The sequence below is a fragment of the Mytilus galloprovincialis genome, chromosome 6 (assembly GCF_965363235.1).
Source record: "Mytilus galloprovincialis chromosome 6, xbMytGall1.hap1.1, whole genome shotgun sequence".
Classification (NCBI taxonomy): Eukaryota; Metazoa; Mollusca; class Bivalvia; order Mytilida; family Mytilidae; genus Mytilus; species Mytilus galloprovincialis.
The window spans coordinates 4,477,831-4,505,356 of record NC_134843.1 but is presented as its reverse complement, the minus strand read 5'-3'; the positions used below and the strand labels follow the sequence as shown (position 1 = coordinate 4,505,356).

The 27,526-nt window shown below is 32.6% G+C and overlaps 1 protein-coding gene and 1 long non-coding RNA gene across 4 annotated transcripts in view; one reads left to right on the top strand and one right to left on the bottom strand.

Moving 5' to 3' along the window:
- LOC143078753 (uncharacterized) overlaps positions 1-27,526 on the top strand; it is a 90,289-nt gene that overhangs the window by 7,407 nt on the left and 55,356 nt on the right. The gene's annotated exons all lie outside the window — the stretch shown is intronic.
- On the bottom strand, positions 14,592-18,971 carry LOC143078755 (uncharacterized). Its single transcript, XR_012979261.1, has 2 exons — positions 18,797-18,971; positions 14,592-15,474 (listed from the first exon to the last, which is right to left on the bottom strand). It is a non-coding gene; the product is annotated as an uncharacterized LOC143078755 (long non-coding RNA).

Here is a 27,526-nt window from a genome sequence, read left to right as displayed (position 1 = left end):
TATTGATATTCATATAAAAATTCATTTGTATTAGACATAAATGGGATCCTAAAACTAGGATATCTTATGAAGAATCAAAATTTTAGGTAGTAACTTAAAAAAAAAAAAATCTTGAATAGCCTATTAGGTTCCCATAGAAGTACAAGTTGGTCTCCAGTTCAGGCAGTTGGGTTCTTTGAAAGATGACAACAAACATGCATGTATCTATGCCACATCCCAGGTGGTTAAAACATTTCTTCTGTTTTATCCTTGTGTCATGATGGTTTATTAGGGGCAACACTTATTTTAAGACTCTAATGACTAAAATGTAAGGCATGAAAATTAACATTTCTGCTTGAAGGACTTCTAACTGGCCATGATCAACAAGAAATGTAATCAACAAAGTTTCATTTTGAGGAATAGAACAGTTGTAAACCACTTAGTAACAAGTAAACGTCAGTTCTGCTTAAAGAAGAAAAATAAGTTTTGAAATCTTGATTGAAGTGGTGATATAAATAAGTAAGATTCTTTGTAAATGTGAACTAGGGTGAAAGTGGTGTGTTTAGTTTGTGCATGCCAGGAATAGCTGGCATAGAGTGAAGGCTATAGAATGGTAGGATGAATTGTATGTATAGTTAATTAGCACTGAACAGCCAACTGTTTTTAAGAATGAAGCAATTGATTAATGTAGAAGTTTTAATGTTCATTTTGGAATTTGTAGGAAAAAAATATTGACATCATTTATAACAGACAGACCTATTACAGGCTATTAATATGCAACAAAAAAGTGGTATATGAGATACATAATGTGAAAGTTCATAACCTTAAATACTTTAAATTGACATACTTGTTCCACCGCACATGTAAGCTAACTTACATGCTTTATGTACTAAGATTAATATGCTTCAACAGGATTTTATTGAAGACCCACTGGAGGCCTTGACACATTCCCCATTTTCATTCTCAATTTGATTAAAAAATGTGTATGTGTATGGTAACTTGAAAACTGTGTACATTTGTGGTGACCTATAGTTGCTATAATCTTCGCCATGTGGTGAATAGTTGTCTCAGTCATGGACAATCATACTACATATCCTTATTTAAAATCTACAAGTTGTGGGTGCCACTAAAGTTTTAAGTTTGCAGCCACTTGACCATTGATAGTTAATTTGTTTCATTGATGTTCTGAATCTGTCAACATATTTGTTATATACACAATTAAAGCATATAAGAACAGGGGTAGATCCAGCCATTTTCAAAAGGGGGGTTTCCAACCATATGATACGTCCCCATTCAAATGCATAGATTGTTCAAAAAAAGGGGGGGTTCCCAACTCTCGGAACACCCCTTCTGTATCCGCCACTGTTTGAATATGGATTGTAAATGCAGCTCATTGTTTTCTTTAAAATACCTAGATTTTTGTTCTACTTACAAATTCTAAACAAACATCTTTTATGAAAGCTGACAGACCTGGTGACATTTGCTTCAGGAAAGTAGAACTGTATTTGAATATCACTGGTGCTTAAAGGTTCATTGTTTTTTTTAAGTTTTTCTGATTCTGTTTGTATAATGTTGTGTCCTCCCATTCTAATTAATTGTGTTCTGAATAAAGAGGATTACCATATTTAACTATAGAAACATTGTTCAATGCATGCTTTTTTCAATGGTTATATAGCTATAAAGCTAGCAAATGATTTTCTAACATAAACAGTTCAGGGACTAATAATTCAAATAAAGTGCTACTTCTTAATCCTTAACAAAAGTTCAAGCACATCAGTAACAGCAGATTTATTCTGACTTTTATGAAAAAATATCTTACTGTTGAAAACATTTATGTGAATAAATAAGAATTTATAATTTTCAACTTTTGACCTTGACATCATACATTCTGCCTTTCATCAACTGATAAAACAGCCATCAGACTTCATCTGTGTGCAATAACTGATAAATAATCATTACACACTTGCCAGATTTAAGCTTTTTTCATTGAAAATTTCTTCAATCAAATCTAATACAGCTTAAGTTTGTATAAAGAAAACCATTGATTCAAAAAATATAATTCTGGAAGCCGGTAATTTGGATTTTTTTTTTTAGATTTACTGGAAGCATTTATTATGGTAAAAAGTACCATAGTTTTATTTGAATACCCAAACAGAAAAAATGATAGGATGGCCAACTGCATTGCTCAACTGGTCGCCAGTTGAACTAACAGTTGAGGGCCAGTTGAGGGCTAGCTGGCCATCAGTTGAGCAAATAGTTGAGGGCCAGTTGAGGGCTACATGGATTTTTGCCATGCAAATTAGGTAGCCCTCAACTATCAATGCTCAACTTTATGCAAATTAGTTGAGCAATGTTGAGAAAATATCATAGTTGAGGGCTAGGTGTCCAACAGTTGAGCAATTAGAGTTGAGGGCTACCTGGCCAATAGTTGAGGACCAGGTCAATAAAAGTTGAGGGCTAGGTGGCCAATAGTTAAGGGCCAGGTCATTAAAAGTTGAGGGCTAGGTCTTTAAAAGTTGAGCATTATCTGGTAATTGCTAACTGATGACTACATACTGTAGAAAAAATAAATTTAAATTGTGTATTTTTATAGCCAAAATACTGCAGAAAGATCTCAACTCACAACAGACTACATGAATGCTTTATCCTTTCTTTTTAAAAGTTATCTTGTAAATAAAAACAGATCTCTATTTTTATACCAAATTCATTATATTAGAATATTCTGATTTTATAAGTAATACCTTCTAAAAAAAATTGTCTTAATAATAAAATAAATATGTCTCCTGTCTTACGCATTTTGATAATATATAAATTATAATTAATGCATGAATATATTGTCTCAATTTTTTTTTCACTCTAAAAAGTTATGAGAACACTTTAAATATCACTATTTATAATAATACTTCCTGTCCACTTGCACTAACATTTATATCACCAGGTCATATTTCTAATTGCTCAACTTTTGCTCAACTATAAAAAAAAAAAATTCAAAGTCTGAATGCTCAACTTTTCCTCAACTACAAAAAATTCAAAGTCTAAATGCTCAACTTTTCCTCAACTACAAAAAATTCACAAAATTCAAAGTCTGAATGCTCAACTTTTGCTCAACTATATGAAAAACAAAGATCAATTGCTCAACTTTTCCTCAACTTAATGGCCAGCTTTAGTTGAGGGCCAGTTGAGCGACATCTATCAAACATACAGTGCTTGGCCAGGTTTGAGTTGAGCTAAGATGCTCAACACCTAGCCCTCAACTATTTTGTTTAAAACAGCTTGCCCTCAACTGTCCGCCACATGGCCATCAACTGGCCCTCAACTTTTTTTTCTGTAGGGGTTGCTTAAAATGTGACCTTTTTGAGTTTTTTCATTTATTGATGTTGCACTGTTGTCATGTCATTTATCAATTGTTTACAAGTTAAGATTGCCTTAACAGATCTTCAAAATATTTATGTACAATGTTTATACTATAGAAAAAAGGTTCCTTTGTCTTTTTTTGTGGAATTTGAATTAAAATTGTTGTAGAAAAGTTGTTTTTGTTTTAAACTGTTTTTTAGAAACACATTTTTGTGCTAGAATTTCAGAAAAAATAGACAATGTGTTATATGCTATTTAAAAATTAATTCCCAAATGACAAAAATGTTCTTTTTTAATGCAACCGTATGTATGTCATCACTCAGAATGTGCAAATTTGAATTGGAGACATATATCATGCAACAATTTATATTTTATTTGACATGTAGATGACTTGCAACAAGTATTAGCACAATTTAACATCTACTGCAAACTTTTGACCTGAATTAAAAAAAAAGAGAGTATTCGAATAGCTTCTAGATTTAAAATTTGTAAACACTTGAAAGGTTTTACATTCTGTTTGTTTCTTTATTTGTTATAGTTAAGTGACTTAAGATCTAATCAGAATGATAATATTTGCTAATCTTGGAATCATATTAAGCAATGAAATTCTATTCTCAAAGTAGGCCAAGATGACCTACATTTTACACATGATTGACTTTAATTATGTTAGCAGTAAAGGTACACATCTACTTTGCATGTTAGCAGTAAAGGTGCAAATCTACTTCGCATAAAAGATTATCTTTTGTTGAGGTATATATAGGGGGCTGGGCTATCCCTGTTTTGATACAGCAAGGTTCCTAAATTTCACAGAGAAATATATTCTGGCTGCTTTAAAGGTATCTACATGTACAATAAGAATAATCAATTTGTCAAAGATTCCTCTTCATTTGATGAAGAATTTGATTAAAATTTACAAGTGCCAAGAATGCCCAAGGCATACAATATATGTTTGAAACCTTCAAATATAGTAAGACCTTTTTGCACTAGCACATAATTCACTTTCATTGATCATTTTGTCACTCAGCCGATGAATAAACTGTCTGCTGAAAGATTCAAGAAACTATTTAAAAAATATGTATCTGTCTTTGTTAAAAGAGTTCTACATTTGTTAATGGCTTAAATATGTAAATGCTGTGACTGACTTTTACCTTGAAAACAGCAATCATTAATCATATTTTGACACATTCTTTATAAAAAGAAGCTTTTACTGAAATTTGGCATAATCCAAGACTATGCCTCTCAGTACAGGTGCCAACATTAATGTTTACCATTAAGTAAACATTTCAATGAAAATGCAGTAAATTAGATTTCAACTTTATACTTATACACCTGTATGTAATCAGATTACTATTTATTTCTCGTTTCTGCCTCCATTGCTGAGTTTTTTGTTTTGTTAAAAATGAAGAGTTATGTAAATTGGACACTTTTTCAACTCATTCTTTTAAAATGCCATTTAGATGGTTCTTTCCAACAACTCAACTTTTGGTATATTGGTGAATTTATTTATTTTTTTGGGTACCATTTTTTGTGGTTCAGGAAAACTTAGTGGATATGTGATTTCATGGTTTTGCCAATGCTTACAAGCCTATAAAATATTTATACTTAAACATTTAAATTGTAGTTTACCTCTGTAACCCATGAAAATTGCAACCTGAACAAACAACATGAATCCAGTTAGTAAATAACATAGATCACAACCACTAAAATTCTCTTCAACTTCATACTTTATTTGGCCTTTTTAACTTTTTTGGTTTCGAGGGTCACTGATGAGTCTTTGTAGACAAAATGGGCATCTGGTGCAAATTTTATATAAAATTTCACCAATCCTGGTACCTATGATAAGTTTATTTATGTAAATTAAGTTCTGCCTTTACAATCAGCACTTGCACAAAACTGGACCTCTATTGTGTTTACACCTTCGGTGTGGAATTTGATATAGAATGGGGACCAGTTTAGTTTTACACACCTCTATTACCCGCTATTTGTACTGCTGATGCAATAGATAACACAGATTCAAATCAGCTGTTTACACAATGGCTACTGAAACTGCAATAACGTATATGCTGTACTGGATAGGAATAACAATTGTTTGGAATTAATACCAAAAACAGTTGGAACCCCAAAGCCTGTGAAGGTATGGGTGTTTCAAGCTGTCAGTAAAATGGTGGTATTTTGATCAATAAAATGTTATATTAAATTTAGACATCTTTCTCACAGTTGAAATCATTATTTTTCCTGCCAGTATTCAGAACACGAGTTTTAGTTTCAAATACACAGGTGTAGCTAAATTTACCATTTTCCTTGGCATTCGTGGGAGTAAAGTTAGGTTTTAATCCAGAAATTTGGCTAAACATGTTCCTTAAGTCAGTCAGTGTATTGTGTCTAGACAGATTTATTTTTATAATTTATATATTTTGTATCCTACAATCAATATTGTTATACAGCTACACACAAACCTGTAATTTCTACAGTACATATAATTAAAAGGAGATGGAGGTAAAAAGGTTAAAATAGCAGCAAGCCAACAATAGAGAGATTAAGTAGCCCCTCATGATATGTATCAAGATCAAGCGCTCACAGAGTTTGTAATATTTCCTGCAATTCTTCCTTAATTTAGAATAAATGTATATATGGTATAATTAAACAGCAAATCATTACACAAAACTCTTTACTGGACAAAAGTCAGTGGCAGATCAAGAATTTTTTGTAGGGAGGGCCAGCTGACTGACTTAAGTGGGGGCCCTCTCCAGTCATGCTTCGGTGATTTCCAGACAACACTTTCCCCCAAGATATACCTATGTAAGTCCTGACCATTTCCAATAACTTGCAATCATTTCTTTTCTTAGGTTTGTTGGTGAAAAAGCTCCAGAAACTTAAAAAAAAACAGGAAATTTTGCAAGCAAAGATAGATTATTAAACCTATGCCAGTTTGGCCTAAATTTGGCTGTATGGTCTTTTACCTTTTTTGTGAAAAATTATCTAAATAGAGTAAGATTGAAGCACTTCTAATACAAAGAGTGAAAATGTTGGACTTGGGATTTCATTCACACAAATGAATGTGTGTCATAGTTCCAGTTGGACTGAAGCTTTTAAATTCTCCTTTAGTCGTAAATAAATAACTATTGCAATATTTTTTTCCTTGAAATTTTGAATTGTGAGATGGTTTTGATAACTATCATCTATTATATAATAATTTAATATGGGTTCATTCCAATATTAAACTTGATCTTTACTTGATAAATAATGTATAATTGAATTCTTCAAAGAATTGGCAGTGGTAGTAAATTCAATTATTTAACTTGGTCTATCATCTTCCTTGGAAATTTGTTTCCAGTTTTCATGGTTATCCAGTTGTACACTGGAGTAGCACGCTGCCTATATAACGATTCTATCAAATTTTCCTCCAATTTCTCAGTCTACCTTGGGATTTGACAGCTGCTACTGACTTGCAGCAATTGCTATAGTGCTTGTCTTAGGAATTTAGAAAGTTTGGACATTTTCCAGATATTAAAAAGGAAGCTTAGGACAGGAATTTTAATTTGTTAAAGATGTTTTAGTACAGAAGGATTATCTATCCTGTAATTAATATTCTAATCACGATATGTCTGAATAGGACCTATTATGAAGGACAATTTTAGCTTTACATGTATGGGGCCCTAAGTTGTTGGGAATGAGTATTTCAGTAATCAAGTTCTATCTATATTTTAAAGTTATTATGAGTAAAAGGATATGCGATATTTGCATGAATAAGAATGAGACAAACTATACAAAACAAAATGTAAATAAAGGAAATCTTAGGACCTTAACATAAGTCAAGCATCAAAATGTTGTGACGATATGTAATAGAGACCATTTGAGATGGATGCCAAATTCTATGAAATACAATAATGAAAGGATGTTACTTTAGACTCTGGCTTGGGGCAGGCCAATGAGCCACATATACATATGTCATGTATGGTAGAGATAAACTAAAGTAGTGAGCATTACCCTTGCCCTGTCAGTGGCGGATCCAGGGGGCGGTTCTGGGGTTGGAACCCCCTTTTTTATGGCTGATCAATGCATTTGAATGGGAGCATATAGTTGGAACCCCCCCTTTACTCTGTGTTGGGAACCCCCCTTTTTAAAATGGCTGGATCCGCCACTGCCTGTTTATTTTTAGCAATAGAGCAGAGAATAGCCTACAATAATATGGTTCAGATAAAGCATTTACCTAGATGATTCAAGAATTTAAACAGAAAAACACAGATTCCTATATAACACAATATCAATTGTGCAGCATCTTTGTATCTTGTTTTAAATTTTTAAGGGGCATTAAGTTTAACTCTTGTACATCCTTAGTTCAAAATAAGTTTTAGTTCTCTAACTTTCGTTTGCCTGAACCAAATGCAATGGAACTTATACACAATACTTATTACACCAAAACACAGATCTAGTTTTAATTTTGTTGGTGTCACTTTAACTTTTCTAGAGTTATGCCCCTTTACAGTTGGACAAATTGCTGAATACTTTGTTGCCATTCTATGATTTATGTTTGCCTCAACCAAATGTTATTCACTTGTGCTAAATGCTTATTACCACAACACACAGGTCAAGTTTGAACTTTGGTGATGTTACTTTTATTTTTCTACAGTTATGCCCCTTTAGAATTGGAAAAAACTGCTGAATTTTTCATTTCTGTTCTCGAAGTTAACTTTGCCTCAACCAAATGTTATGAAACTGAAAAACACAATGCTTATTACTCCAAACTCAGATCAAGTACGAATTTGGGTAGTGTCACTAAATAGAGTTATGTCCCTTTCACTCCATTCTTTTGATTGGACCCTGCATGTTTATGCTAAAAATAGAATTTGAAGTTTACTCAATATTAAATTAAAACTGCACTGGTATCTGGTTTGAGGTATGCAAATTTGATTTTCACAATGGAGAGAAAAAAATGCATGTGTTTATTGTCAGCATGTTTGAAGATAAAATTGCATTCATTTTATAAAACATAATAGAGTGTTGATTTGTACGACATGTTTTATAACATAGAGAGATTCCAGATTGCTGTTTTTGCATAAATAGTTTGATGAGAATACATTATGTAATAAACTGCTCTGATATAATACTAATCATCAATGGTGTCTACAATTTGAATGAAACCTGACTCATACTTTTAGAATAGAATGATTTCTGATTCCTATTATTTAGTTTTATAACTGCCATCAGTACATTTACTGCAGCTTGAGAAGGTGAAAGAAGAGGCAATAAGCTTTAATTGTAAAAATTATTTCTACTTTCAAGATCTGATTGTATGGCTAGACAACTGGTTAGAATTGATTTGATAATACTTCATAAGAAGGCATGTTGAAATGAGAAAAATTGATGAAATAAATTGATTCATTTTCCAATTTTCACCATATTTTTGTGCCAGACGAACTACAATTAGACAAAGTCTTGTCTCGCTTATTACTTGTCTGAGGATAGAGATTTGGCTCAGAGGCTTAGCATTTTGTGTCTGACACATTAATCTGGTTGATTAGTCTTTGTGTGACCAGTTCTGTTTATAAACCCACATCCACGTTGATGACCGGGATTTTGGATGCTGATACTACTCCCTGTCTATAGACTGATAAGCAGTTTACCGATATATTCATGGAGATTTAGACCTTGTCTGTCAGATGTTTACTCATTGTTACATATTTTAAGATGATGTTGTCTCGTTAAAAGGTGAGCTAAGTTTCATAAGATCTGGTGGTTTTAGGGTAGTTTGAAACAAATCTGTCTACTACTTGTGTTTGTGTGGGGGTTAGGGGAAGATTGTGTTTGTGTGTTGGGGGGGGGGGGGTACACAAAAAGTACAAGTATAGGAACGTTTAAGGAGAAGGTAGATTTTTTTTAAAAGAAGGCAGGATATCAAAGTTATAGTGATGATTTTCATAAATGACAGAAAGTAGCAGACCAAAATGGTGAAATAGAAGGTTTTTCAGCAGACTATAAAAACCTAAGGAAACTGATTTTATCATTAGATTTGACTTTTCAGTCAGGAATAACCTATTATTTTAATTGGAAAAGAATTAACCTGGTGTATTTTAAAAGTGCCAAGGTCACATTTTACTAAAAGGATTATTTAGATTGAATGTTTGTGGTTAGATTTATGCGTAAAAATAACTTTTATTTTATTAATGTGGAAAGTATTAATATTTGAATAGAATAGATTTTATAGATCAAATATTAATGCAGTCTGGTGGTCTGACCATTGACCAGACAGGAGATTGATCTAGATAAAGGTCAACCTGTCTGCCTTGGTAATCCTAATTATCAATGATTTACCTTTGTCAGATGTGTACAGCTTATTATTTAATGATCATTGGGACTATTTATAGATTGTTATGTCTGTTTAGCTTTTATCTCAATTTATATACCTGATCCAAGGTGTGTATTCGTTAATTACTGAATGAGATCATAAAATATAAGGTATTTAAAATTTCATTCACAGTAAAAGAGTGCACATAAGTTATCAAAAAAAATCAATCCTTTGAATAAAATATTCTAGACATGGGATAAATGGTGAAAAGGATGATGTCATATAAATGCTCACAGTAGTTTAAATGAAGAACATTCTTTTTTTGGAAAAGATATTGATTTATGAACTGTTCAAGGTTCTGTATAGAAAATAAAATTGGCAAACTATTTTTATGTGGTATAAATGTAAAATTGAAATTGTGAAAAGAAAAATATAAAAAGATGGATATTGCAGTGCAAACATTTAATGTGATGGTATCTGTTTTAATGGTTTTACTGATTTACAACATAAGATTTTTTGAAGAAATCCCTATATTAATGAAGTCATAATTTTGATGACTTTCATATCAAACTTTTCATACGTTCCTGAAATTGATATTTTTTTTTGTCCTTTTTCATTATTTATTTTACTTCTATACTAATTTCCCATTTTGCTTCTGCATGAAATCAACTTGTGGACAATACGGGGATTTGACCAAATTCCGTCATATGATACCCATTTTAGGATGTAACCTTTCTATTATTCAAATTAAACAATCTCTGGTTGTGATTTACCTGTATTATATTGTCTGTGTTATATATGTATGTATGAATGTCAAATCTTTTATGTAAATTACTATTGAAACTCAGTCAGTTGTGCAATGCACAAGTTTTAAGTACATACAGATTTGATAATCAAAAAGACCTGTTACTCTTATCAAGCAGACAGGAAAATAATGGCCGTTACTAAAATCTGGGATTGTAATTGGGAAGGGAGGATAAAAAGCAAATAAATTAAAATAAACAATAGGAAAATCAAGTGTATTGTTGATTCCTTCTGAACATATCCAGGGGCGGATCCAGCCATTCGAAAAAGGGGGTGGAGGGGTTTCAACCCATAGTAAAGGGAGGCTTCCAACTATATGCTCCCATTCAAATGCATTGATCGGCCAAAAAAAAGGGGGTTCCAACTCCCAGAACCCCCCCCCCCCTTGGATCCGCCAATGACATCCTTGTCTTGATTCTGGTTTGTTTTTTCCCTTTCATATTTTTGAAAAGTCTTGTGGTTTCCAGCTTTCATTGTATAATCAGCCACAATCTTTATTTCAAATGTGTCAGTTTGACGTATAGAGGAAGACATGTAAATACCTTAGAGGTTACTCCCAGTTTGAGCCACTGTGAGAAAGGCATGTAAATACCTTAGAGGTTACTCCCAGTTTGAGCCACTGTGAGGAAGACATGTAAATACCTTAGAGGTTACTCCCAGTTTGAGCCACTGTGAGGAAGGCATGTAAATACCTTAGAGGTTACTCCCAGTTTGAGCCACTGTGAGGAAGGCATGTAAATACCTTAGAGGTTACTCCCAGTTTGAGCCACTGTTTAAGGCATGTAAATACCTTAGAGGTTACTCTCAGTTTGAGCCACTGTTTAAGGCATGTAAATACCTTAGAGGTTACTCCCAGTTTGAGCCACTGTTTAAGGCATGTAAATACCTTAGAGGTTACTCCCAGTTTGAGCCACTGTTTAAGGCATGTAAATACCTTAGAGGTTACTCCCAGTTTGAGCCACTGTTTAAGGCATGTAAATACCTTAGAGGTTACTCCCAGTTTGAGCCACTGTTTAAGGCATGTAAATACCTTAGAGGTTACTCCCAGTTTGAGCCACTGTTTAAGGCATGTAAATACCTTAGAGGTTACTCCCAGTTTGAGCCACTGTTTAAGGCATGTAAATACCTTAGAGGTTACTCCCAGTTTGAGCCACTGTTTAAGGCATGTAAATACCTTAGAGGTTACTCCCAGTTTGAGCCACTGTGAGGAAGGCATGTAAATACCTTAGAGGTTACTCCCAGTTTGAGCCACTGTGAGGAAGGCATGTAAATACCTTAGAGGTTACTCCCAGTTTGAGCCACTGTGAGGAAGGCATGTAAATACCTTAGAGGTTACTCCCAGTTTGAGCCACTGTGAACAGTTCCTTTTGTTTTACAGTGTATGCAACACTTTTTGATTTTCTTTCGTACAATAAACTGTGGATTCATTATTATTAGTAAAGGTAAAAATTTAGCTGTTAAAAGAAAATACTTTTTTTTTCACTATTGATGTGGCCTAAATTAAAATATTGTTTGTTTGCTCTTTTCCAACCCTAGTTTTTGAAACAGGGTAGGTAGGTAGGTAAAATATTTTATTTTTCTTTCCTCGGTACAATTTGTGTCATGGGTAGGCAGGTAGGTATAATATTTTATTTCATAGATACAAAATCTGCCTGATATCATTTTTGTCGGTACAGGTATTGCTTTTGTTTCTGCTTGATATCATTTTTGTCTGTATTGCTTTTACTAATAAGTTTCTGGGACTATTAATATAATAGTCCCAGGAAGTTTTGAAAGAATGTGGAGTTACTTCATATGCATTACTATTTTTTTTTTCTTCAAAAATCAAAGTATAGGGCTGTGCAGGGACTTTCTATATAGTATAAATAGCTATATAGTTAGCAGCATGTTTTAAACGTTTATTTCCCACCATCTTCATCGTCATGAAACCAGTTTGAAGAGCAAAAACTAAGCATTTATCTTATTTTACTTACAACCCTGAGAGTGTTTAAATTTTCATGTGTGCCGATGTTTCCAATAAAAATGCTACAAGATTTTGAAAATCAATTGTCACGTATTTTTCATCGCATTTATAAATGGTATGTATGGAAAAACTTGGCGATTTTACTGCCAATTATTTTCCACTCTACAGGCCTTTGGTTTATGTCAGATGTAAATATTATGTCAAAGCTGGTCAAAGGCATCCTTAACATAATCATCCTGATCTATGGATCACCAAAGGCCATCCACTATACATAGGATGCAATGTCCGTTTACAAAATATTTTGTGCACACGTTGATAATTTTGTATTGGACAAGCTTTTTAGAATGAACCCTGCTCTTCAAGTATAAAGACACAGGGCAACATTCGTCATATCATGATTTCAAAACTTTCAAAATCGATTTCAAATAAATGCTTTGAATCTCTAAATGGAAGTGTTGATATCAAACGCTCACATGATACCAAACATACTAAATCTTGTACAGGGACGATAAAACCCAATGATTCCTTTAAAAAAAGTTTTGAACGGGAAATACAAATATTAGATTTTCAGTTGGAACAAAAAAATAAAATAAAATAAAATCTTGCAGGTAAATACAAATCAGTCCGAACGAATTTATAGGGTCTGTCGATAAAGGGCAAACAAACAATATTTAAATTTAAGCCTGAAAATTTGCACCCACAAAAATATATGTACAGAATGCATTTATAATGCAACAGATTAAAATATACAATTGCCATGATTATTGCTTGCACAAGTCCAATATATACACATGACCAGTTGTCCTCTGTCTTTTTTTATGCCCCACCTACGATAGTAGAGGGGCATTATGTTTTCTGGTCTGTGCGTCCGTTCGTCCGTTCGTTCGTCCGTCCGTCTGTCCCGCTTCAGGTTAAAGTTTTTGGTCAAGGTAGTTTTTGATGAAGTTGAAGTCCAATCAACTTCAAACTTAGTATACATGTTCCCTATGATATGATCTTTTTAATTTTAATGCCAAATTAGAGGGTTTACCCCAATTTCACGGTCCACTGAACATAGAAAATGATAGTGCGAGTGGGGCATTCGTGTACTGGGGACACATTCTTGTTATGTACTGTTTTCAGTTCAGATATGAACAATGTTGGCAAAGTAAAATTGAGAATGGAAATCATGGGAATGTGTCAAAGAGACAACAACAGGACCATAGAACAGACAACAGCCGAAGGTCACCAACAGGTCTTCAATGCAGCGAGAAATTTCCACACCCGGAGGCGTCCTTAAGCTGGCCCCTAAACAAATAAATATACTAGTTCAGTGGTAATGAACGCCATACTAACCTCCAAATTGTACAAAAGGAAATGAAGGAATGCAGAAAATTTTCTAACTACTAGTAGCTTAATTTGATAATTTTGTTTTCATAACATGCCCTTCTTATGTCCATTCCATATGCCATTCCCTGTTGTAGTATGTCCCACCAAATACTTTTCTAAAAGCTTAAATGTTTTATATTATGATAGATTCTATTTATAGACCAAGCAAAGTGAAAATCAGCTGTGTTTGATAGGTAGAGTATAATTATCAAGGAGAAATGTTTTAACTAAACACCCACATGCTATTTTATGCATTTGTTTGCATGTAAAATATACAGACATACCATTATGCAGGAAACGTAACGTTAGATTTGGAATGAAATAAGATCATGTGGGTAGTTAGTTTATATTTGAAAAAAATAATGTTTATTAAGTTGAAATAAGAGGAATGAAAATGTTGGCATCAACACATATCTGTCAGTGGCGTAGCTTGCATGTATGCTCAGATGCTCAAGCATCCACATCAATTTGACAAAAAAAAAATGTTTTTAATAATTATATAATGACAGTTGACAGCATATACACATAATAGTATCCGAATGTATATGAGAATAGGAGAATCGCTTCCAATCATTTCCAAAGCCGTATGCGTGGTTTTTCCTTTATGTAAACAAGATGGATAAAAAATCTCTGAAAACTCATATCCTAATATCGTTTCCTTTGGCACGAAAGACGACGACTCTAATTTTAATGAAGTGTTTTCATTCCAGGGCTCACGAATACCCCTTTCCATCTAGGTACAAATATGAATGTTATTTTCAATAAAAGATCAGAGATCCAATGTCCCCCGCATCCAAGATACATTTTTATGTACAAGAGGGCAAAAACTAAACAAAGCACTTTTTCTATTTTTAATTTATATCTCGAGAGAAAAAGCTTCCAAACAAATACAATGAGATTTGCATTTATAATTTATATTTCCAAAGGGCATATATATTGGCTAAAAATATTTGAAAGGATTTATACTTGCATGTGTGAAAGACATTGCTGCATGATGATATAAGTTTCACAAAAATCTGGCAAGAATTGTACAAGACTGAACGGACGGTTGCCCGGTATTTCCATATCCTCTCGCAGCAATGAATTAAGACAAGTAATCAAAAACCCCATTGGGAGGCTCAAGTTCCAGGAAAGGAGGGTGTCTCTTCGGTTCCTATATTCCGAAGTTCCATATACAGAAGTAATGGGTTTGTTTTTGAGATGTCAAATATAAGATTTGGTGTGAAACTTTTACATTAAATATTTCTGAATTTAATGATGATGGTATTGTTCATAAAATTCTGTTGGAAATATAATGTATACTGGTGTGTAATTTTAAATTAAACGAAAATCTAACCAATGTCGGATTCCAGGGGAATACACTGACATGCATACAGGAAAAATTTAATTTTCTACATAAAAAAGTCCGAAAAATTTGCGACCGTTCGCATCCACATCGTTCCAACCCTGGCTACACCACTGTCTGTCCATGGAGTTGATAATGCTATTGATTGGATAATGGGAAAGAAGGATATATGTTGCTAGAAATCTGTTCATTTATTTATTAGGAAGCAGTCAGTACATCTGAGGAAAACATTGCTGTTCTTCATCCAGACGATTGCTTTGAAAACCTGGCAGTCTCATCAATATAAAGGAGATGTGGAATAATTGTCATTGTCTTTTATATTATCATTTCAACCATAGTTGCTCGAATCTTCAAACGAAACCTTGCAGCAGTTATCTATAAATATATAAAATACATTAATCTTTCACAGATAAAAAGCATGCTTTCTTGTTGTATTTCATCATATATATTTTATAAGTCTCCAGCAAAGCAGCTAGGGGAGGGGAAAGAAAAAGGAAATGTCTGCTGGTAACACTACAAGAAGGTTTTTTTAGCAACCTTGACTCCAATGAGGGTCTTGCCACAGTGTTTTTTTTCTTCTGTTGAGGCATTATATTAAACAGCATTAAAATGCAGGGGCGAATCCAGTCATTTTGCAAAAGTGGGGGTTTCCAACCATATCAGGGCGAATCCAGCCATTTTAAAAAGGGGGGTTCCTAAACCAGGACAAAAAAGGGAGGGGTCCAACTAAATGTCCCCATTCAAATGCATTGATCAGCCAAAAAAAAGAGAAGTTCCACTGGATCCACCAAAGACAATGTGGTTAGAAATTATTGTTTCATTGTTTACTAGTCTATCAGTGCATCTGTTTCTACGGCTGTTCTATAGGTTCTTACACAACATGGGAAAGTTTTGGTTTTAGTTTGTTTAATACATTTTTATGCCCCACCTACGATAGTAGAGGGGCATTATGTTTTCTGGTCTGTGCGTCCGTTCGTCCGTCCGTTCGTTCGTCCGTTTGTTCGTCCTTTCTTTCGTCCGTTCGTCCGTCTGTCCCGCTTCAGGTTAAAGTTTTTGGTCGAGGTAGTTTTTGATGAAGTTGAAGTCCAATCGACTTCAAACTTGGTACACATGTTCCCTATGATATGATCTTTCTAATTTTAATGCCAAATTAGAGATTTTACCCCAATTTCACGGTCCACTGAACATAGAAAATGATAGTGCGAGTGGGGCATTCGTGTACTGAGGACACATTCTTGTTTGTATCATGATTCATGAAGTTGTGGTCAAGTCTGTCAACTTGCAACATTATGATTTGAACTTTTAAAAATATATATAAGCCAAATTTGGCTTTGAGCAAAACTTTGTGGTTGATTGAACAGGTTAAAGTTTTGATTGAGTACCATAAAGTTGTGGTCACATGATCAACCTGAAGCTTTATAAGGTCACATGTTCTCTATAATACCATAAAGTTGTGGTCACATCAACCTGAAGCTTTATAAGTACACATGTTCTTATAATATGAACTAAAAATATAGGTCAAGTTAGGGGTTTCTTCAAGATTTCATGGTTCACTGAACAAGGAAATTTGATATTATTACTAATGCAAGTAGGGCACCATTAGTTTAGTCTGAACACTTATTATTGTAAATTGTAAATGGAGAGAAAGAAGGATTTGATATTCATTTTCTATCTTCATAATACAGAGGTAAAAAATCCTAGTTGACAGTTAAAATAAGTAAAATAAAAAAATATACAACATTTTGATTCTGCTGTTCGTGTTGTGAACGCTACCTAGTAGTATAAGAATTTGCTTTGCCTGAATCTTGTACATTTGTACTATACAAGAGCAGTAGCACTTATCAGATTATTGTTAATGATATTTTTTATTAAAAAAAATAATTGCATTTTTTTGTTGTGGATATGATATTTTTTTTCATTATCAATTTTCATCGTTTCCGCCATTTTAACAATATTTACTGTGGATTTGGTATTAATTGTTGATACCAATTATCTGAGATTTCATGGGTAAAGGTTGAAATAGAAACATTCTATAGACATGTAAGCAGACTTTAGTTAAACCATGAAACCATATACCCACAAAAGTGCAATTTTTCATTAATCCACAACAATAGGTGATTACGAAATTATTGAATTCACAATACATGTTTTATTTTTTACATAAATATTAATAAAGTACGTAAGTAACAGGTGATGGAAGTAACAGAATTAAAGATATTAATTGTCGTCTACTCGACATCTGGTCTGAAAATAATTGTCTGTCTGTGGTCATTGATCTGCAGTTTACTCAGAAAAATTTGAAAGAAAAATATTTATGTTTGAAACAGTTGCTAAAACAGAAATTTTTAATCATATATTCTTGTCGATTTGAAATTTTATCTTTCTGACATAAAAGTTTGTATTTAATTTTGATAATATCAATAACATGGCATGAATGATCTAACCATGTGTTGCATATGCTTGCTCTCTAGACTCTATACATGCTAGATAGATGATGAATTTAATTACATGTTTAAGTGATATAACATTGTTAAATAAATGGATCATTGTTAGATGGTACACTTATTTCTCAATATGCAGATGGTATAGGAATGGAAACAGTACAGTATGTAATATAGTACTAGTATACGTGTCACTGATGAGTCCTCGGTAGACAAATCAGGCGTCTGGCATGGAAATTTTAAGTCTGAAGTATCCATGATGAGTTCATTTGTAGTGCATTTCTCCATATATTAAATATTGGCCTTATGTCATATTGATAATGATATTAAGCAATGAGTGCTGTGCATTGTCGAGACAAAAAGAAAAGGGTACATATTTTGTTGCTAATGATAAATGGACACCCAAAAGATGCGTCATAGGATATTTTGTTAATTTTTTAAGTGTATATTCTGAATAATCAGATTTCCAAATTGTTCATATTATAATTTATTTACCTGATTTGCATGAAACTTGATATCAGATAATTTTCTCTAAAGGGAAAAACCTGAGGTTTTATTAAGGTCACCCTCTTCTAATGTACAACTGTAATAATAGATTGGGTTTGAGCCTCAATTAATGGTCACCCCTTAAAAGGATAGTTTTTCAGAGTCCAAGGTTGACCTTTTCATGTAACCCCCAGTTTAACTGTATTACACTTATACACCAACAATTTGTCTGTGAGACATTTTTTAAACAGATCCCTTAGGGACGACATCAAAAGTTCAATGAAGGATAAAAAACTTAATTCAAATAGTTTTTTCACTGACCCCCCTACCCCCCTATGAACTTAATTTGGGAAAAATTGATTGACCCATATGGATATATGTAAAAATCAATGTCGGATAACCAAATCTTGCAGCAGTTCAACCCCCCACCCCCAAACTATTTGAATTAAGTTTTTTATCTTACATTGATCTTTTGATGTCGTCCCTTAGAAATTACAAGCACATATAGAACAATTGTTCAAAATTTGTTTGTAAAACCAGTTGATTTTTTAAATGTTTTATCATGAAATGAATATATACTCTGAAATTGAATGCCTGAAAGTTTTGTCTAGATTTGTTGAGTGACTGTCTGCTGACATACTATTGAGATCTATTGACGATTGTCTGAAATACAAGACAGACAAGCGATCAATGTCTTACAATGGTGTGTATTGATAATTAATACAGTTATCAGATTCAAGCCTGCTAGCTTATTATCACTTTATACTTACAAAATCATTTGAATTTAAATACATGTTATTCAGTACTTCAATTTTGACAGCTGGTAATGAGAAAAATACATAATTTTAGTTTGGTATAGATATGTGAGTCAGTCTTTTCTCCCTATTTATTGTAATGGAATGTCCCACCTGTCTGCAAAGGATTGGGTTTTGAACAATGGTTTTACCTGGGCAGGTAAATTAGAAGAGAAATTTGAGATTTATGGAATGTTTGTACTTTAATGCAAAGTTGTTAAGGTAAGGCCATGTTTATCATTTTACGGCCATTTCACTCTTAAATAACATCAGTTTGTTTTGTAGCATAGTTGAATGTCTTTATAGTTTTCCAAATGCTTTATTCTGTACAATTTACAACTGAATATAAATTATTACTGGGTTTCACAATAAGCAACTCATATTATTCCTGGTACTAACAGTGAAAACAGTGCCTTTCAATGGAAATCAAGTACAATTTGGAGAACTATTTGGATCTCATAAGAAGAATATGGACTTGAAATATGAATTGTAAAACAGACCCACTATTTATAAGTTCAATGGTTTGCTACTGACCCCCTACAGATCTATAGAGGGTTAGTAAAATTAATAGGGGGTGAGGCCGCAGGCCGAGTCTCCTATGGATTTGACTTACCCTCTATGGACTAGTAGGGGTCAGTAGTGAAACCGTATAACGAATTTGTCACACACAGGACTTTTCCCGTAGGTCTTGTAGAAAAATAAACAATGAAATACAACAATATCAATAGATGATGTCACCATTAACAGTAGACGTGATGTCATGAACCCCCTATGAAATTTACTAACCCCCTACGGATCCACAGGGGGTCACCATGTGACGGCGTTTAACCAATCACAGTGCGATAATATTTAAGATAGTCTTCAAGGGTCCTTCAATTATTCTTTTCTTAACGTTGCATAATTGAGAAGTCCAGACTGATTATTTTCCAGATAAAGTTAAAAATTGTACCTCATTTTGTAGTCTCAGTGCTTGAGAAATAGGTTGATTGTATTTGGGGCACACAGAATAAAAAAATCTGAACTGTTTTTGAAGATACTACCGGTTTTGTGAATTCATTTATTCTTGGGTACAAATTTTTTTTGGATTGAGTTAAAAAAGTGTTTTCTGGGATATTTTATTTTGTGGTTAGTTAAAGTCTGCAGACAATATTATCTACAATTCTTTCTTCAGGGAAGATTTAAATTTGTGGTTTACCTTTACCCACAAAGCCTAATTGAAAATTGTTATTTTGATACAAGGACAGATTGATAATGAAACTAATGGAATAAGTAAATATAGAAATTTAATACATTGGCAGGGGCTGAACCAGCCATTTATAAGGGAGGGGGGAGGGCGTTTCTAACCCAGGATTAAGATGAGGTCCCAACTAAATGTTATTCAAAAGCGTTGATCATAGAAAAAGAATGGGTTTCAACTGTGGAACCCACCCCTAGACCTGCCACTGATAGGTATACTACATGCTTATGTATATCAGTTGACTTACAAGTAGACAGACCCTATTAAAAGCATTAAATATTTTGTCAATAGTATAAAACAGGTAATTCCATTCAGATTTCAAGGTCTTTATTATTTAAGATTTTAGTTTATATACTTTACAAACTGCAAGTAACTTTAAAAGTTTGAAATTACACTTATTTATTCTTCTAAACTTTCAAGCATGAAATTATACTTCTATTAAATAAAATATTATCTTAAAGCAATGAAAATTTGAGCAAAAGAAATCCTATGCAGCACCGAGAGACGGCCTTCAACTAGCCAATAAACAATTTTTGCATATACTTGCTGTTATGAAATGGATGCCATGCTAAACTCCATCATTCAAATGAACAATTTACAAATATAAAAAAAAACACACTAGACTTGGAAAGACCAGAAGTTCCTGACTTGGTGCAAAAATGTTGTGGGGTGACCGTGAAACATGCCTTGTGAGATGTTTATGACCCTCCCCATAATATCTGAAAGTCAGAAAGTTGAAGTATTTATATAAGGGTAAATTACAGTAGTAAATGCCGCGCCACATCTTATGTAGTAATACAATAAAGAAGCCAATAACCTTATTTCAAATCATGGCTTGAAAATTTTTAACATTGCATGAGGGAAACAGTTGGTTGGGATTTAATTGCAGTTTTGTATGATGCAGGACTTTGCGGCTATTACGCAATTTGGCCAGCAGGTGATCAATAGATTTATTTTGGTAATGTATTATATTTAAAACATGTAACAGTCATGTTTTTGTCTGGCTTTTAAGTCAGTGTTGACATCTATTTAAAGTAGTACAAATGAATATTGTTAGGTTGATCATATCTTCCAAGGATTTTTTTTTCAATATGAAATTTGAAAGTCATTTTGAAAAGTATTTGTTCAACTTTTCAACTTGTGAAAACAAATATCATGTCAAAAACAAATATTATGTTTTAAACTATTGGAAAAATCCTTGAATGTTTGCAATGACTGAACTTTTGATAAGTATTCATTGGAGTATAACAACAAAGAACGGGAGATGCTTTGATCTATTCAAGAAAAATTCAATCCTTCTAAGTTACGTAACTTTCTGTTTGCCTAATGCATTTGAAATTATTGCAAAATCATACACTCCAATATTAGTTCTAATGTAAACATTTGAAATATTGATTTGCCATTAGATTGTCTTTTAAATATTTTTTTTGGTCCATTGATTGCAGGAAGTCAAAATATGATATTGTTTCTTCTTTTAAACAATTGTCGTCGTTTGTAGTCCATATTACAGTTAATCTTTATTTAGAACAAAACAATTGTCGACAAGACACCTGACGTCCTGACCAGCCTCTTAAAAATCCAGAACCAACAAAGACTAAAAACAATGAATGTCTGGTTTATTGTTTGGACCATAACCGATTAATACTGTAGATTCATTATTATTTTTCATTGGATACAAATTTTGGTGGATTTTGTGGGAAACCATTAATTTCAATGTCTAACAAATTACAACTGTTGTAATTTAGAAATGTATGCAGACTTTGGCAAAACCACGAAATCATCATATATCCACAAAAATGCAAATTTTCCTCAATCCCTGAAAATTGGTACCCATGAAAAATAACTGAATCCACAGTAAATACATGTATGATTACATTTATAAGTTTTTATTTAAATTTTTATAGTAAAATCACCCATTTGTCTCTGTGAATATATAACATTTATTTTCCTAAAAACTAGAAATTTGAAAGTTCAATGAAGAATAAAAAACTTAATTCACATAGTTTTTTCACTGACCCCCCCTCTTAACTTAATTTGGAAAAAATTGATTTACCAATAGGGATATATGTAAAAATCGATTTTAGATGTACAAAACTTAAAGAATTTTACCCCCACCCCCACATCCAAACTTTTTGATACAAGTTTTTTATCCTACATCGATCTTTTGATGTCGTCTCTTAACTGTGGTTGAATATGATATATTGGGATGCTCATCTGGTGACTGCATAAACTATTAGTATAAAGTTTAATATTTCAATAGGTAGTTGAGTTTGATAATCTATACTTTGTAGACATACCATATTGTCTGAAATTTTAGTTGCATATGTTTCCTTTGTTAACATTCTAGACTAACAGTCACTGCATAAAACATTTTTTTTATTGTGATTTGTGGTGTTGTTGCACAATGGTTTATAATATGCAGAGCATGTATGGATTTCATATTTTTTTCTGAGGATTTTCATTTATTCGCTTTTGAGGTTGCACTGGTTAAAAATTATGAAAAAATGAGGTTTGTTAAAGATGTTGCTGTCACTGCCAGTGTGAACGAAACCTTGAAGCATCTGTAAAACATGGATATAAAATGATTGTAGATTCAATGAAAATGTCTCTGACAATTTGAAACTAGTGTCATAGTGCACATGGTTATATTGAACCTAATATACTCCTAGGGGGTAATATTGGGCCTCGATTTAAAATGGTCTCAAATTTGTATCATAGTGTAAAATAAAATCTCAAACTCGTATCGTATTTGTAAAAATTAACAAGTCTCATAGTTTGTACCATTTAATGGTTATTGAGTTTGAAACTTGTTCCACTTAAGTGTTAATATTTGGGTCTCACATCATAGTGGTAGAATAAAGTCTCAAACTCCAATCATTGTGGTAACATTGGGAATATCGGGCATAAGGTCTTTTCAGACAGAATGAAATCAAGAATATCTGACCTTAATTAGCAGTTAACACCTTAAAACATTATTACCAATAAACTGACTTACTCTAATCTCTTGTTTTTGGTCTGTAGTTGATGGTTGCATAAAGTATATAGGATATTTGAAGAAATATTTTAACATTACTTCTAAAAAATCCTCTGAAGACTCCGTACCTAAGTTCACTGAACATTGCTCTGTTGATTCCTGTAGTATTTGTGGGGTACTCATTTTCTAGTAGTGATATATATTGATGTGATACAGTAAGGAATTTATAAAGGTACTAATAGTTCATCTCTGGTATGAGGCTGAAGTCCACAGTGGTAATAGACCATGACACAAGTATGTCATTTACGTACTGAAAAAAGGTGCAATTAACTTAATGTTATTGTCAATGATATGTCTGAAGATGCCAAACTGTTTACATGAAATATAATACCACATATTGGTCTAATATGAGATAATGTTAAGTATATATGGATTGGAATTTATAATTTTCATATACATTCCAATACGGAACAGGAAGAGATGACTGAATTTAGTATTGGATCGAAGAACATTATTTCCTGATGAAAGTCTTGTCAAGCCAGACTTATATCAGACATGTCTCATGCTGAAAGTCTTGTCAAGCCAGACTTATATCAGTCATGTCTTTTACCTATATGGGGTTTGGCATTAATTGTTGGAAGATTGCCAGAAATATTCTTACCACTGACAATTTTTACTATGCACTCTTTGTTCGAAAAACCGAATTACAAAAAAAATGCTTTAACTAAGTCTTTATTATTACTGTGAATCGTGGGTTTATACAATTGATTAAATCTCTCCAAACTAAAATAGATAACATAATTACAATATTAGCCTACAGTTTATTATGCTTGCAGGAATTCTACTGAAGTCTTTTATTTTCTGGATAAAATTCACGCTTTTAATATTTTGTCTGACCTTGAATACGGAAGACTTGAGGACATTGACCTTGAGTGTGTCTGGTCTGTAATGATTAGTTTCAGTTGGACAGATACATTGGTGTTAGATTTACCCGTGTCTTTTGTTGGCATAGAATTATGATTGATAATAAGAGGTTTCCATCTATTGAGAAATTTGTAAGTCTTTAATAATGGCTAAATTTGACTTAAGATACATGTCTGAATAAGATTATTAAACATCTGTTTCATGCCTATCCATATTTATATATCATCATTTCATTCAACTTCCTTATACCAGTACATGTATATTTTTCTTTTGTACAATATTGTATCTGTCAAAAATACCTATTAGAATTCACTTTTGAAATTTGAACACATTTACACAAAGCCTTAGTATAAGGACAGATTTACAGGGGTGTACAAACTTAGTGTCAATTGATTAGTAGTTTGCATGAGGGGAGGGGAACTTTTCCACTCTACTTCTACATAATCATTAATTATAAAATTGGAACCCCATCTGTAAATTTAGCCCCAGGGGCGGATCTAGCCATTTTAAAAAGGGTGTTCCTAACCCAAGACAAAAGAATGTCTTCATTCAAATGCATTGATCGTCCCAAAAAAAGGGGGGGCGGGTTCCTTATTAATTTTACCTTAAAAGAGGAAAATGTTAAATCATACTTTATACATGTACTTTTATTGATTAATCAGTCTATTGATTAAAATTAATAAAAACCTCTGAACTCAGTATGAACAAGATTGCACAAAAATATCAGCCTCTATCTGACTTTGATTTAGCCATGATTTTCTAAGGATGATTTCCTACTGCACTTCAAATATACCCTTTAAAGGTCATCAGACAGATTGTGCTAAAATACTTGATGGTAAAGAAGTGATATTATGTAACCAGACAGACTTAAACCATTTCTATGTGGAAAACCTGGTATTGACTGTAGAGATATCAATATAATGTCAAGTCTTCTACCTGGATCTAATGCTAATCATTAAATACATCCTTGGAGATTTAAATAATAATTATTATTAATGATAACCTCAATGGTATAAAGGATTATATTGCGGTTTTGCTTCATCACCACAAATATGTTGTTGCCCTTAAGTCCAGTCTGGTGTATTTCCCTTACAAATTTTAAATTTAAAATAAAAACACAGGTAGACAATAGGGTTCTATGAGTAGTCAAAAACTTTGTTTACTGAAGGACAGATAAAAATTTAAAAAATATTATACATGTTGATTTAGTTAACCAGGTGTTTATAAATAATTCTGTGGTTAGAGTGCAAGTTCCTTAAATTTTTTGTTTAGTTGTAGTTGCTATGAAAAACATATGATTTACCTAGCATAGATTACAAATTTATTGTTACACTCAATACACAAAAGAAATCAAAATTTTTGCTAGTAGTAGAGTGTTTTCTAATGTTTGTGATATACTAATGTACCTACCAAAACAGTGAAACCTGTCAAAACGGAAACCTTTTAAGGAGTGAAGACTTCTGATTTTAGCTCACCTGGAACTGTAAAGCTATGAGCTATTGTCATCACTTGGCGTCAATCATTCGGGTTATAAATTTATCAAAGATCTTCTCTGCTCATTTGTTTTGCTTTTGACTCAAAAACTATATTCAGTGTTCAGTTCAGATTACCTGTTCAAAGGCAAAAACGATCCAGGATAATGTGAATATGACTGAAAACTTTGAATGACACCCTATGGATTTTTAAGTCTGCTTAAAACAAGTTTTTGACTTTTTTAATGTGGTTTTGAATAAAGGAGCTAGTTAAAAACTGCAATATCAAATTATCAGCAGTACGTTTACATGTTTAGTTCTAAGAAAACAAGATGCAATAAAGCTCTAAATTTATATCACATGGTATATTGTTTCCAGGTGAGCGCTTGTTTTTAGCTTTGGCATATTGTTTCCAGGTGAGCACTTATTTTTAGACAGGTGTTTCACTTTGCTATACACAGATTAAATTACCAAAGAATATTTACTGTTTTGTTTGATACAGTTCAGATCACAGAGGTTTCTGTTAAACCAGGTTCTGTTTAGACGGATTTCACTGATTTTGAATTAAAATTTCCATGTTAAAATATTTTTATGGTAAAATTAGGTGGATTTATTTATACAGAGGATCTGCCTGCACCATTTGAACAAGATGGAAAATTGTTCAATAATTACAATTTTCTTTATGAATTTAAAGGTTAGAGTTGTTTGCTGGTGACATTTACACAAACCTGAAAGTCACTACCGGTAGATACCAATAAAAAGAATAAATTAGAAGTCATATTAACATTCTGCATTTGAAATTATTGTAAGGTAATTAACATTTAATACATGCCAGTCATGTGTTAAATTATATCTGATTGAAGGTGTGTATTATGTAAGCTAACAGGATACAACTAGTCTACCGATTTTTTTATAGACTTAGACTAGACATGCATATCACTCCAAATTGGTATAGATGTTTTTTATGGTACTTATCTAATAATGGTTGCTAATAGTGGCCTGATATTTGGCCTGAGAACACAAGTATTTTGTACTGCATTTCTGATACATATCACAAGTTAAAGCATTAATCTGAACTGGCCTTTCAGGTTTGTTTCTTTTCCAATTAGAAATATTCTTTCATGTCAAAACTGAAGTAAAATTTATGGACATATTGTAAATTCTAAAATTGATTAGATGTTTTTGAACATCAAAAATTTTAAAAGTTGTGGATGCATTTTATTTTGTTGCACTTTTCAAAAGGCTTATGCAGATAATATAAAGCATGAACAATTATCAATTTTTCAATTTTTACAGTATAAATCTGGCCTTTTACATGTAGATTGTCAAAGAGCACAATAATACATGCATATTCCTGTTCATATTAAATTCACAATTAACAGTACAATGAAATCAATTATACTGGTGCAGCTGAAAATCTTGTTACATTTGTATAGAAGCAAGTGACAAGACAAATATTAAATTCAATTTAACAGCTCCAGCTGAAATTCTTGTTTGTCATGTTTTTTAAGAGGACATACATTCAAGTGACATATTGCTCTCTACTTTTTCGTGATTTCCAGTTTTGGGGTTTTCGCTGAATGAATGAGAAAGCCTAAAAAGTGATGTAATTAAGTTATTGACATGACAGAAAAATTGTTTCAAATAATTAATTACCCTCCTGACACCTAAAAAAAATTAGGCTCGTTTCCTTCATCTGAACATGTCGAACACATCTCATGACTGGGTTTTTCAAAATTTATATTTTTAAACCTGTTGAAATTGTATTGGTTTCAGTCTTGTAAATCTTTCATGTGTGTAGTATATAGTTGTAAAAATAGAGACATGTTTGTTTGTTGCTATTTTCAATACAGCTTTGCTAAATTGACTATATCATGCTGATTTATGATGGCCAGTTCTTATTGGTTGAGGAATCTAGAGCCTCACGATTTAAATAATAAAATTTGACTGTCTTGAGTTGTGAAATATTTATTGTAACACACTTGTTGCAGTGGTAATCTATATTTCTTCTATGTTTTCATGTTACAGAGTATCAAATCAGATTTACTAGGGATTACAAAAGAGAGATTCGTAGTAAAGTGGGTCCTTATAAGTATATC